This window comes from Liolophura sinensis, chromosome 2 (genome assembly GCF_032854445.1).
Source record: "Liolophura sinensis isolate JHLJ2023 chromosome 2, CUHK_Ljap_v2, whole genome shotgun sequence".
NCBI lineage: Eukaryota > Metazoa > Mollusca > Polyplacophora > Chitonida > Chitonidae > Liolophura > Liolophura sinensis.
This window is the reverse complement of record NC_088296.1, coordinates 23,186,876-23,200,964: the sequence shown is the minus strand read 5'-3', so window position 1 is coordinate 23,200,964 and position 14,089 is coordinate 23,186,876. Positions and strand designations below refer to the sequence as shown.

At 40.5% G+C, this 14,089-nt stretch overlaps 2 long non-coding RNA genes across 2 annotated transcripts; both read right to left on the bottom strand.

Moving 5' to 3' along the window:
* Positions 1-5,985: 5,985 nt before the first annotated feature.
* Positions 5,986-7,612, bottom strand: LOC135462679 (uncharacterized). Its single transcript, XR_010443471.1, has 3 exons — positions 7,529-7,612; positions 7,014-7,202; positions 5,986-6,054 (listed from the first exon to the last, which is right to left on the bottom strand). It is a non-coding gene; the product is annotated as an uncharacterized LOC135462679 (long non-coding RNA).
* Positions 7,613-9,462: 1,850 nt separating this feature from the next.
* Positions 9,463-13,616, bottom strand: LOC135462678 (uncharacterized). Its single transcript, XR_010443470.1, has 3 exons — positions 13,375-13,616; positions 12,561-12,769; positions 9,463-9,623 (listed from the first exon to the last, which is right to left on the bottom strand). It is a non-coding gene; the product is annotated as an uncharacterized LOC135462678 (long non-coding RNA).
* Between the last annotated feature and the right edge of the window lie 473 nt (positions 13,617-14,089).

Here is a 14,089-nt window from a genome sequence, read left to right as displayed (position 1 = left end):
ATACGGAGACTTTAAGACAAACAAATATTAAAATTTAAATATCTGCAGTCATCGCTGGAGCTCCCAGAATTATATACAGATACTTGTATATAACTGATTTATTTATTTGTTGGTGTTTCACACTGAACTTCAGAATATTTCATTTGTAAGATAGTGATCAGCTTTACAGGTGACAAAAACCTCACTATAAACATGTAACAAGCTGTAGCTGAAACAAAAGAAGCTAGCTAGATTTGAACCATCAACCTCACTGGTAAAGAGAATACTGTAAAGTACTTATTATTTGCTGGAATTTATTTTTCTGGAATTTGTTCAAAAATATGTTTGCGGGAATTAATTTTCGCATATTTAAGAGAATACTGAAAAACAAATCTTAAAATTTTCTGAGATATAATATGGCTGAAATTATTCAAGCACGTGAAACAAGTATCATCATGGGTAGTTTTAATCCTCTTTTGTTTCCTGCAGTGTCACTAATCCTCGTGATCTGGATCAGAGATTAAAACAACGGGGGATAGATTATCACTGCATAAAAAGATTACTTTCACACCTACCGTAAGCAGTACTCAAATAGGTGTCACTTCTTTTCAAATCATTGATGAGTACTTTTAAACACCTGGCAAAGTCACCTCTCACCTTTTTGAACAGTTCAATGCAAAACATATAAATTCACCCCATTATCGGCACCGGTCACTCATTCTTTATCAAGCAACATGGGAAGTTTTGCATTTTCAGTTTTAATCGTCCTCTGTAGCAGGTCAGAAAGCGCAAACATTGCTGTAGATGTCAAACAGCCATCATGTTATTGTCCACACTTCACAGTTTGTCAGAAGCTCACTCATTGGACCACAGGAGAGACACAGCCAATGGGACAGCGTGTATCAGACTGACATTCATCAGAAGCCAGCACATGCTAGTATCTACTTTTCTTTCACTTTGCGGGCATAGCGACGATTGATCAAACTAAAGACGAATAAACTCCCACTTTGTTTTATAACCACCACGACAGCACCAGAGTTTGTATATATTTAAACTTCGTGATCATAATTTCTCTTCCCTGCTCTCAAAAGATTTAGTCGTCCCATCGGCCTTTCTCAGCACAACTTCCGTCACCCTGGCAAAGATTTCACTTCCTTATTACTACTACCAGTAGTATATGATTCAATATTGGGACATTTTTTCGCTGGGATTAATTTTCCTGGTAAACTAGTAAACTGGTCACCGCGAAATCCGAGAAAATTAGTTCCACACAAAAAAAGAAAGTACTTCACAGTAGTTCTCAAGCTAATCAGTTTATGGCTATACTGATAAGAATGTGCTTCATTAACTCTGTAGTCACATTTGGAAAATTCTTGTTACAAGATTATACACTATAAACAAAAACTAAGCAGATAATTACACTGCTCTGCAGAGGCAAAAGTAAAGCTCCCCAACTGCTTCCACCAGAAAGGATATACTACATGTATATGTTACACTCACTTTTTCCCATAGTCCACCACCACAAAGTCCTTGGCAGTGCCAGTATTTCCGTCATGATGTTGGTACAGCCCCAAACTACTGCGAGCAGACACCTTCTTCACCACAGGTTCTGACGGGAAAATGTTCACACCAATTTACGAACATAAGCCATGGTTAAGGAGAGGGCAATTTCTCCAGCTCTGAAAAAATGAGAGTTTATTTCCTTTTCACTGACTCATTTGTTTTTATAAAAATTTTTTAGGAGAAGTTTTTATGAGTCACAACTGCTCATAATAAGGCTGCTTGCTAGCACAAGGCATTCTATGATGTTTCCATTTATAAGATGGCAGTCAGTTTAACGGATGGAGCAAACCAGCTACAAGATGTCACATGTAAAGATGAACTTTTTCACGTGTGATGTACAGACACACAACATATTGGTCGCTGAAAAGTGCTCATTAACAAAGGTTGAACTGCACAAAGTGCCACACGGGTGGCATAACAAGCTTATCTTCATCAAGGCCCAAGAACTGTGTTGGAAGAGAACTGTAAACATTCCTCTCAAAGGCCAAGACTGCATCCACACAAAAACACATGGGTGCTAAGAAGATCCTGTCCTGATATACATGGGTGTTAAGCAGATCCTATCCCGATATACATGGGTGCTAAGTAGATCCTGTCCTGATGTACATGTGCGCTAAACAGATCCTGTCCCGATATACATGGGTGCTAAGCAGTTCTTGTCCTGATATACATGGGTGCTAAGCAGTTCCTGTCCCGATATACACGGGTGCTAAGCAGTTCCTGCCCTGATATACATGGGATCTAAGCAGATCCTGTCCCGATATACATGGGTGCTAAGCAGTTCCTGTCCCGATATACATGGGTGCTAAGCATATCCTGTCCTGATATACATGGGTGCTAAGCAGTTCCTGTCCCGATATACACGGGTGCTAAGCAGTTCCTGCCCTGATATACATGGGATCTAAGCAGATCCTGTCCCGATATACATGGGTGCTAAGCAGTTCCTGTCCCGATATACATGGGTGCTAAGCATATCCTGTCCTGATATACATGGGTGCTAAGCAGATCCTGTCCCGATACACATGGGTGCTAAGCAGTTCCTGTCCAGATATACGTGGGTGCTAAGCAGTTCCTGCCCTGATATACATGGGTGCTAAGCAGATCCTGTCCCGATATACATGGGTGCTAAGCAGATCCTGTCCTGATATACATGTAGCTGTATCTTTATTTTCTTTGATATTGCAAGCAAGGGGAGATAACTCCTAGGTCATGTATGTTATGACAAACTATGTTGCACTTTAACACACAGGTGTATATATATACATCCAACATATCCAACTGTAATATCTATCTCTTTATCTACTCAAGCAAACAAGTTGTAGAAACACTGCTTCATCTGAAGAATGTGCAGACCAGACACTACCCATCTCCCCTACCCAGAACTGTTTACTTCATTCTTTATTTCTTCAATAAATGCAGTCAGGTTTCATGCCTTCACTCATTCGTTCATTCATTCATTCATTCATTCTATAAGCAGTCAGGTTTCATTCATTCATTCATTCATTCAACAAGCAGCCAGAAATGTCCTGCAACAAGTATTATTTTGACAGGGGCTGACTGTTTGTCACAGGACAAAACCCCCATGCAAATAACACTAACTTTTTTCAGAATGTAAAAAGCTGGAAGATTTGCCATTATATCATGCACCAGCTTAAAAATCATTTCCAGGCCTACAGTACAACTGTTATCTCATGCCACACGAATCCAGAATACTCCAACACTATATCAGTCACAATGTTCATACATGCAGGAACCCGATAGGAAACCATCACACCAAGCAGCTGTAACTGTCTTCTGAAGAGAGCACGCATTATACACATCATTTAAACCATTTGTATACAGACAACAGAGACACTTCACCTCAAATGGTACTCCGTGATCCTGTCTAGACTTTTGTGGAAGGGGCGTGAGGAGAAATAGCCGCTCCAGTAGTGGTCATCACGATCAGAATATGTGAAGAAATCCCCTCTCAGCACAGGGTAGTCCTTGGGCAAAAAATCGTCTTCAGGTTCGAGCTGAGATCTCTGTGCCACAGCATTGAAAAAGTCCTTCAGCGTAACAAATTGCAGCTGAAGGTAGAAAAGAAATTACCTGTGTCAAACTGAAATACTGATTGGGTTTCTAGGAGGACTGGATGTTCCATTAATGGGGCTTGTCACATCTCAGGTCCACTATACAACATATGACTTACCTCAGCATTTAACCCTGCTCTACCATTGATATGATCAAACAGCCTCTGGTAGTTGTTGAACTGTTTGTCCCACTCATCAGGTTTGTTATATCTGAGGTCCACTACACAATATATGACTTACATCAACATTTAACTGCTCTAGCATTGGTATGATCAAACAGCCTCTGGTAGTTGTTGAACTGGTTGTCCCATTCATCAGGTTTGTTATATCTGAGGTCCACTATACAACATATGACTTACCTCAGCATTTAACTCTGGTCTAGCGTTAATATGATCAAACAGCCTCTGGTAGTTGTTGAACTGGTTGTCCCATTCATCAGGTTTGTTATATCTGAGGTCCACTATACAACATATGACTTACCTCAGCATTTAACTCTGGTCTACCATTGATATGATCAAACAGCCTCTGGTAGTTGTTGAACTGGTTGTCTCATTCATTAGGTTTGTTATATCTGAGGTCCACTATACAATATATAACTTACCTCAGCATTTAACTCTGGTCTAGCATTGATATGATCAAACGGCCTCTGGTAGTTGTTAAACTGGTTGTCCCATTCATCAGGTTTGTCATATCTAAAGTCGTCTTCCAAAGGCACCAGTAACATATCATTCTTATACAGCTGGGCTTTCTGTCTGTATTGGTCCAAGATCATTTCACCCCTGCGAAAACACAGATTTAAAATTTATTTATATACTCAATGGACTTTAAATGTTGAACAAAATATGTTCATTTTACAGGTATTATTTAATACCAATGCAAATTATGTCTGTGGGTGTCTGGTTCCCTTCCATCATAATGCTGGCTGCCACCGTACAAATGAAATATTCTTGAGTATGACGTAAAACACTAATCAATCAAATAAATACATAAAACACATATGCGACTGAATGGGCAGGGTGCCAGTTACATGTACCGTACCTTCTCAATAATCACAGACAATCGGTAATTGAGACACATTGAAAGTAAGTGTTTAGACCAGACAAGTCTCCCTCGAAGTGCTCACCGCAGAAGGTGACATCGGGGTTTCAGCTAACTCAGCTGGAATAAAAGCCTATAAGTCAGCCTTTCCTGGCAACTTATACAAGGCAACTCATGGCTGTTCCCTCTGGGTTTTTCGCCTTCACATATGGAGAGTTGGTGTACACTGTCACTAGCTGCTCCCTCTGTTGTGCCAGGGAATTGTAAAACAAAACTGTTCTGTGAAATAAGCAACAAAATAACAATTACAGCAATATAACATTATTTGTGACAAACGCGGAATAGACAGTATGAAAAGTCTCGGAATGTGACACATTCATGTGAAATACATCAATAAAGTGTTGACAGTGTTGAGTTGTTCTTATAGAGGGATCTTCCTGTCAGCAAGATCGATACTGCGCTATAGGCTTCACAATCACCCTTGTCCTTCCCCATCTTCCTGTCAGCAAGATCGATACTGCGCTATAGGCTTCACAATCACCATTGCTGTGCATACATGTATAGAAATCTTCAGGAACCAAATCTTTCCACAGCCAATGGCATTTTGGCATGCGTACTTCCGCCAGGGCATTTTCAGCCTATCACTGATCTTCCCTTATATGTGTGGATTTCCTTGTTTCAAAGCAAATATAAAAGCATGTTTTGGCTAAGCATGATACAATCAAGTATCAGGGGCTGGTTTCATAAAGCTCACTTATCTAAGTAAGCCCATACCTAACATGGTACCGTATGTTGCAGAGATAAGGGCAACTTAACACTAAGTAAGCTTCATGAAACTGGCCCCTTATTTACTACAGTAAAGACAATTCACAATGTCTGATCATTTCAGGTTGTCACATCATCGGAGATTGGGTTGCAATGTCACGCTCTGTCACCATCACCTATACCAGGCCATGTTCCTTACAACAGTCACACCAGAGAGTAACTTTTACCTTTTGCATTACTGATACTTTGTGCCGACACGTACCCACATGGGAGATAACTCCTTACACAATCAAGCAACAGCCAAGGTCTTCTACAAGGTTCTGGTTTTAGACAGCACTCGTGGCATGTGGCAGGCCAAACTTGATATGCATATATCTTATCAAATACAGACGAACTTCTTGTTCACCAGTTTAACAGACACTGAACAAAGACATCAAACCAGCCCTGGGCAGCAGAGTTCAGGAGTGTGAGGTATACCCCATGTTTAGCCCAGCATAACTTTGAGATCACAGACAGGGGAGGATAACTCCTAACCTGTCCTCAACAGGCGCAAGTAGCATGTACTTACTGTGTCTGGGTTACTCAATCTCTGAACTGTCTTCTCCGGCACTGAATCATGGTACGTTATGTATCCATCCTACAACAATACAATTAAACACAAATTTACACTCTACAATACAATCTGAATGTGTAAATTGTATATTTTCTTTTATCTCATCAAACTGTATCCTTCTGCAACAAATTTGAGGAGAGTGGATTTCTCCGCACACTGTACATTCTGACATTGTCTAAGATACGTATACAAGTTCTCGAACACATATTCAGGGCCAGGTAGCTGGTTGACTAAGTGTCTCACAGGTTTATTTATTTATTTATTTGAGTGGTGTTTTACACCATTCTCTAGAATACTTCACTTATACGATGGCGGATTATGGTGGGAAGAGATTCTTAGGAGTTGAATACGCTCATGTACTTAGATTTACGCTGGACTATGTCCTGTATGTATTTGGATGAAAATTGTTCAAGGCTTTACAATTAATAAAGGATTAGCCAATCAGCAAACCACCTGGTGTTTAACGTTTAACACACATCACAGACTGACCGACTGACAGCGCACTATTTACAGTGTAATGACCACAAACAGGCCTATCATTCTCTCCTACACAATAATCCGTACACTGGCATAACTAACTCACAGCATTTAAGTTTTCAGCTCGTATTCTCATTTGGAATCTACAATAGCATTACATGCACACTATGGTACAAACAAACTGTGGTATTTAGCTCCTATTTGCATAATGTAAAAAGCATAAATACTCTGTTAAAAAACTGATAAGTCGCACATTTGACATTTCAATATTTCAACAAAATTGAATAGGTCATCTTCAGGACAGGTAAAGTCACACAAGTAGCTGGAAGATATACACAGTAGAAGGCTCAGCAGGATTAGACCGAGAAAAGGTTTAGTGGATGTGGCCAAAACATGGTTTTAGTTGATTTCAAGTCGGGTATCACAACACCGGCCCAATCATATTTACTTTGTGCATAAATCTACATTTCGACCAGGGTTTGGGAACAGAACAAATGATATCCCACCAGCTGAACATCCAGGAAACTGATAAATCCACCAAGTCAGCAATACTGGTGCTACAGGTTCCATAGCAGCACCCATTCTATTCACCTTCATTTATTAATGGCCGTACATGGGAAGGTCTTCCAGCAGCCTGCGGATGGTCGTTGCTTTTCCCCTGGGCTCTGCCTGGTTTCCTCTCACCGTAATGTTGGCTGAAGTCATACAAGTAAAATATTCTGGAGACGGGCATAAAACTCACATCAAATAAATAAATCAATCATTTATTAATGTTCTACTTGCAATAGCTGTGTTTTGATATATGTTGGACGGACAAAAAGTTAGATTTGACTTGTGAGCTGTTTTCCCTCACAATTCATGATATGTCAAAGATTATTTTGAGGTGTCTTTTGATTGGTCAGTTGCATCTGACTTATCACGCCTCGATCTTTGTGCTTGAATAATTAAATATTTAGACTGAGAGATCAACCATTTATCCCACCTGTTTTCACTCCTGAAACTTACAATATTAAATACAGACCTTAATTCCTGATAGGAGTAGCTTTTCCTGTCGGACACCATGAGTAAATAGGCATATTCCACAATCATCCTGACTTTCAACAACCTGAAGACAAAAGACATAAAACAAACGAGCAATAAGTCATCATCAACAAAATGAATGAGGTACTTACGTGGAGCAACCATACACAAAGAGAAGAAGAAAGCACGCACGAACACACAGATGGACGGAAAAAGCAATCGCAAAATGTCCTCCCTAATTAGGAGGGGGAATATAATAAAGTCAATCAAAATGTGGCAATATTATCTCATATCTGTGTACCAATCATCAGTCAGGCATTAACTGGTCAGTCTTGTACGTGTGGGCAAGAGACCTCATCTGAGCCAGACATGCTTGGGTTTGAGTCTGACACCTCATGTGATGATGACTTTACCTCTCTGTCCATCTCTCATAATATTCATTCTGAGACTTTAAACAAACAACTATTAAAATTTAAATATCTGCAGTCATTGCTGGAGCTCCCAGAATTATATACAGATACTTGTATATAACTGATTTATTTATTTGTTGGTGTTTCACACTGAACTTCAGAATATTTCATTTGAAAGATAGTGATCAGCTTTATAGGTGACAAAAACCTCACTATAAACAAGTAACAAGCTGTAGCTGAAACAAAAGAAGCTAGCTAGATTTGAACCATCAACCTCACTGGTAAAGAGAATACTGTAAAGTACTTATTATTTGCTGGAATTTATTTTTCTGGAATTTGTTCAAAAATATGTTTGCGGGAATTAATTTTCGCATATTTAAGAGAATACTGAAAAACAAATCTTAAAATTTTCTGAGATATAATATGGCTGAAATTATTCAAGCACGTGAAACAAGTATCATCATGGGTAGTTTTAATCCTCTTTTGTTTCCTGCAGTGTCACTAATCCTCGTGATCTGGATCAGAGATTAAAACAACGGGGGATAGATTATCACTGCATAAAAAGATTACTTTCGCACCTACCGTAAGCAGTACTCAAATAGGTGTCACTTCTTTTCAAATCATTGATGAGTACTTTTAAACACCTGGCAAAGTCACCTCTCACCTTTTTGAACAGTTCAATGCATATGAATTCACCCCATTATCGGCACAGGTCACTTATTCTTTATCAAGCAACATGGGAAGTTTTGCATTGTTTTCAGTTTTAATCGTCCTCTGTAGCAGGTCAGAAAGCGCAAACATTGCTGTGGATGTCAAACAGCCATTGTGTTATTGTACACACTTCACAGTTTGTCAGAAGCTCACTCATTGGACCACAGGAGAGACACAGCCAATGGGATAGCGTGTATCAGAGTGACATTCATCAGAAGCCAGCACATGCTAGTATCTACTTTTCTTTCACTTTGCGGGCATAGCGACGATTGATCAAACTAAAGACGAATAAACTCCCACTTTGTTTTATAACCACCAAGTCTTAGCACCAGAGTTTATACATATTTAAACTTCATGATCATAATTTCCCTTCCCTGCTCTCAAAAAATTTAGTCGTCCCATCGGCCTTTCTCAGCACAACTTCCGTCACCCTGGCAAAGATTTCACTTCCTTATTACTACTACCAGTAGTATATGATTCAATATGGGGACATTTTTTCGCTGGGATTAATTTTCCTGGTAAACTAGTAAACTGGTCACCGCGAAATCCGCAAAAATTAGTTCCACACAAAAAAAGAAAGTACTTCACAGTAGTTCTCAAGCTAATCAGCTTATGGCTATACTGATAAAAATGTGCTTCATTAACTCTGTAGTCACATTCGGAAAATTCTTGTCACAAGATTATACACTATAAACAAAAACTAAGCAGATAATCACATTGCTCTGCAGAGGCAAACGAAAAGCTCCCCAACTGCTTCCGCCAGAAAGGTCATACTACATGTATATGTTACACTCACTTTTTCACGTAGTCCACCACCACAAAGTCCTTGGCAGTGCCAGTAATTCCATCATGATGTTGGTACAGCCCCAAACTACTGCGAGCAGACACCTTCTTCATCACAGGTTCTGACGGGAAACTGTTCACACCAATTTACGAACATACCCCATGGCTAAGGAGACGACAATTTCTCCAGCTCTGAAAAAATGAGAGTTTATTTCCTTTTCACTGACTCATTTGTTTTTATGAAAATTTTTTAAGAAAAGTTATTATAAGGAGTTTTTATGAGTCACAACTGCTCACAATAAGGCTGCTTGCTAGCACAAGGCATTCTATGATGTTTCCATTTATAAGATGGCAGTCAGTTTAACGGATGGAGCAAACCAGCTACAAGATGTCACATGTAAAGATGAACTTTTTCACGTGTGATGTACAGACACACACCATATTGGTCGCTGAAAAGTGCTCATTAACAAAGATTGAACTGCACAAACTGCCACACGGGTGGCGTAACAAGCTTATCTTCATCAAGCCCCAAAAACTGTGTTGGCAGAGAACTGTAAACATTCCTCTCAAAGGCCAAGACTGCATCCACACAAATACACATGGGTGCTAAGCAGATCCTATCCCGATATACATGGGTGCTAAGCAGATCCTGCCCTGATGCACATGGGTGTTAAGCAGATCCTGTCCCGATGTACATGGGTGTTAAGCAGATCCTATCCTGATATACATAGGTGCTAAGCAGATCCTGTCCCGATATACATGGGTGTTAAGCAGATCCTATCCCGATATACATGGGTGCTAAGTAGATCCTGTCCTGATGTACATGTGCACTAAGTAGATCCTGTCCTGATATACATGTGCACTAAGCAGATCCTGTCCTGATATACATGGGTGCTAAGCAGATCCTGTCCTGATATACATGGGATGTAAGCAGATCCTGTCCCGATATACATGTGCACTAAGTAGATCCTGTCCTGACGTACATGGGTGCTAAGCAGATCCTGTCCTGATATACATGGGTGCTAAGCAGATCCTGTCCTGATATACATGTGCACTAAGTAGATCCTGTCATGACGTACATGGGTGCTAAGCAGATCCTGTCCTGATATACATGTGCACTAAGCAGATCCTGTCCTGATATACATGTGCACTAAGCAGATCCTGTCCTGACCTGATATACATGTGCCCTAAGTAGATCCTGTCCTGATATACAAGGGTGCTAAGCAGATCCTGTCCTGATATACATGTGCACTAAGCAGATCCTATCCTGATATACATGTGCACTAAGCAGATCCTGTCCTGATATACATGTGCACTAAGCAGATCCTGTCCTGATATACATGGGTGCTAAGCAGATCCTGTCCTGATATACATGGGATGTAAGCAGATCCTGTCCCGATATACATGTGCACTTAGTAGATCCTGTCCTGACGTACATGGGTGCTAAGCAGATCCTGTCCCGATGTACATGGGTGCTAAGCAGATCCTGTCCTGATATACATGTGCACTAAGCAGATCCTGTCCTGATATACATGTGCACTAAGCAGATCCTGTCCTGATAAACATGTGCACTAAGTAGATCCTGTCCTGATATACATGTGCACTAAGCAGATCCTGTCCTGATATACATGTGCACTAAGCAGATCCTGTCCTGATAAACATGTGCACTAAGTAGATCCTGTCCTGATATACATGGGTGCTAAGCAGATCCTGTCCCGATGTACATGGGTGCTAAGCAGATCCTGTCCCGATATACATGGGTGTTAAGCAGATCCTGTCCCGATATACATGGGTGCTAAGCAAATCCTGTCCTGATGTACATGGGTGCTAAGCAGATCCTGTCCTGATATACATGTGCGCTAAACAGATCCTGTCCTGATATACATGGGTGCTAAGCAGTTCCTGTCCCAATATACATGGGTGCTAAGCAGTTCCTGCCCTGATATACATGGGTGTTAAGCAGATCCTGTCCCGATATACATAAGTGCTAAGCAGATCCTGTCCCGATATACATGGGTGCTAAGCAGATCCTGTCCTGATATACATGGGTGCTAAACAGTTCCCGTCCCGATATACATGGGTGCTAAGCAGTTCCTGCCCTGATATACATGGGATCTAAGCAGATCCTGTCCCGATATACATGGGTGCTAAGCAGATCCTGTCCCGATATACATGTGCACTAAACAGATCCTGTCCCGATATACATGGGTGCTAAGCGGTTCCTGTCCTGATATACATGGGTGCTAAGCAGTTCCTGTCCCGATATACATGGGTGCTAAGCAGATCCTGTCCCGATATACATGTGCGCTAAACAGATCCTGTCCTGATATACATGGGTGTTAAGCAGCTCCTGCCCTGATATACATGGGATCTAAGCAGATCCTGTCCCGATATACATGGGTGCTAAGCAGTCCCTGTCCCGATATACATGTAGCTGTATCTTTATTTTCTTTGATATTGCAAGAAAAGGGGAGATAACTCCTAGATCATGTATGTTATTACAAACTATGTTGCACTTCAACACACAGGTGTATATATACATCCGACATATCCAACTGTAATATCTATCTCTTTATCTACTCAAGCAAACAAGTTGGAGAAACACTGCTTCATCTGAAGAATGTGTAGACCAGACACTACCCGTCTCCCCTACCCAGAACTGTTTACTTCATTCTTTATTTCTTCAATAAATGCAGTCAGGTTTCATGCCTTCACTCATTCATTCATTCATTCATTCAATAAGCAGTCAGGTGTCATTCGTTCATTCATTCATTCAAGCAGCCACCGGAAATGTCCTGCGACAAGTATTATTTTGACAGGGACCGACTGTTTGTCACAGGACAAAACCCCCATGCTTATAACCCTAACTTTTTTCAGAATGTAAAAAGCTGGAAGATTTGCCATTATATCATGCACCAGCTTAAAAATCATTTCCAGGCCTACAGTACAACTGCTATATTACGCCACACGAATCCAGAATACTTCAACACTATATCAGTCAAAATGTTCATACATGCAGGAACCCGAGAGGAAACCATCACACCAAGCAGCTGTACCTGTCTTCTGAAGAGAGCACGCATTATACACATCATTTAAACCATTTGTATACAGACAACAGAGACACTTCACCTCAAATGGTACTCCGTGATCCTGTCTAGACTTTTGTGGAAGGGGCGTGAGGAGAAATAGCCGCTCCAGTAGTGGTCCTCACGATCAGAATATGTGAAGAAATCCCCTCTCAGCACAGGGTAGTCCTTGGGCAAAAGGTCGTGTTCAGGTTCGAGCTAAGATCTCTGTGCCACAGCATTGAAAAAGTCCTTCAGGGTGCCAAATTGCAGCTGAAGATATAAAAGAAATCACCCGTGTCAAACTGAAACATTGATTGGGTTTCTAGGAAAACTGGTTGTTCCATTCATGGGGTTTGTCATATCCGAGGTCCACTATACAATATAGGACTTACCTCAGCATTTAACTCTGGTCTAGCATTGGTATGATCTAACAGCCTCTGGTTGTTGTTGAACTGGTTGTCCAATTCATCCGGATATGTCATATTTGAGGTCCACTATACAATATAGGACTTACCTCAGCATTTAATTCTGGTCTAGCACTGGTATGATCAAACAGCCTCTGGTAGTTGTTGAACTGGTTTTCCCATTCATCAGGTTTGTCATATCTGAGGTCCACTATACAATATATGACTTATCTCAGTATTTAAACTCTGGTCTAGCATTAATATGATCAAACAGCCTCTGGTAGTTGTTGAACTGGTTTTCCCATTCATCAGGTTTGTCATATCTGAGGTCCACTATACAATATATGACTTATCTCAGTATTTAACTCTGGTCTAGCATTAATATGATCAAACAGCCTCTGGTAGTTGAACTGGTTTTCCCATTCATCAGGTTTGTCATATCTGAGGTCCACTATACAATATATGACTTACCTCAGCATTTAACTCTGCTCTAGCATTGATATGATCAAACAGCCACTGGTAGTTGTTGAACTGGTTGTCCCATTCATCAAGTTTGTCATATCTAAAGTCGTCTCCCAAAGGCACCGGTAAAATATCATTCTTATACAGCTGGGCTTTCTGTCTGTACTGGTCCAAGATCATTTCAGCCCTGTGAAAACACAGATTTAGGATTTATTTATATACTTAATGGACTTTAAATGCTGAATAAAATAAGTTCATTTTCCAGGTATTATTTTATACCAAGGCAAAGCATATCTGTGAGTGTCTGGTTTCCTTCCATCATAACGCTGGCTGCCATCTTGTAAGTGAAATATTCTTGAGTATGATGTAAAACTCCAATCAATCAAATAAACAGATAAAATATATGTGCGGCTGAATGGGCAGGGTGCCAGTTACATGTACCATAACTTCTCAATAATCACAGACACTCAGTAATTGAGACACATTGAAAGTAAGCCTGGAGACCAGACAGGTCTCCCGCGAAGTGCTCATAGCAGGGGTGACATCGGCGTGTCCGCTAACTCAGCTGGAATAAAGGCCTATAAAGCCAGCCTTTCCTGGCAACTTATACAAGGAAACTCATGGCGTCATTTTTCATTGTATGCGCTTGTTAAAAAAAAAATAATCAAACAGGAACCTGTGTAGGTGACAGCTTAATGCCAATTCGTTGTTCCAAGAAATCACC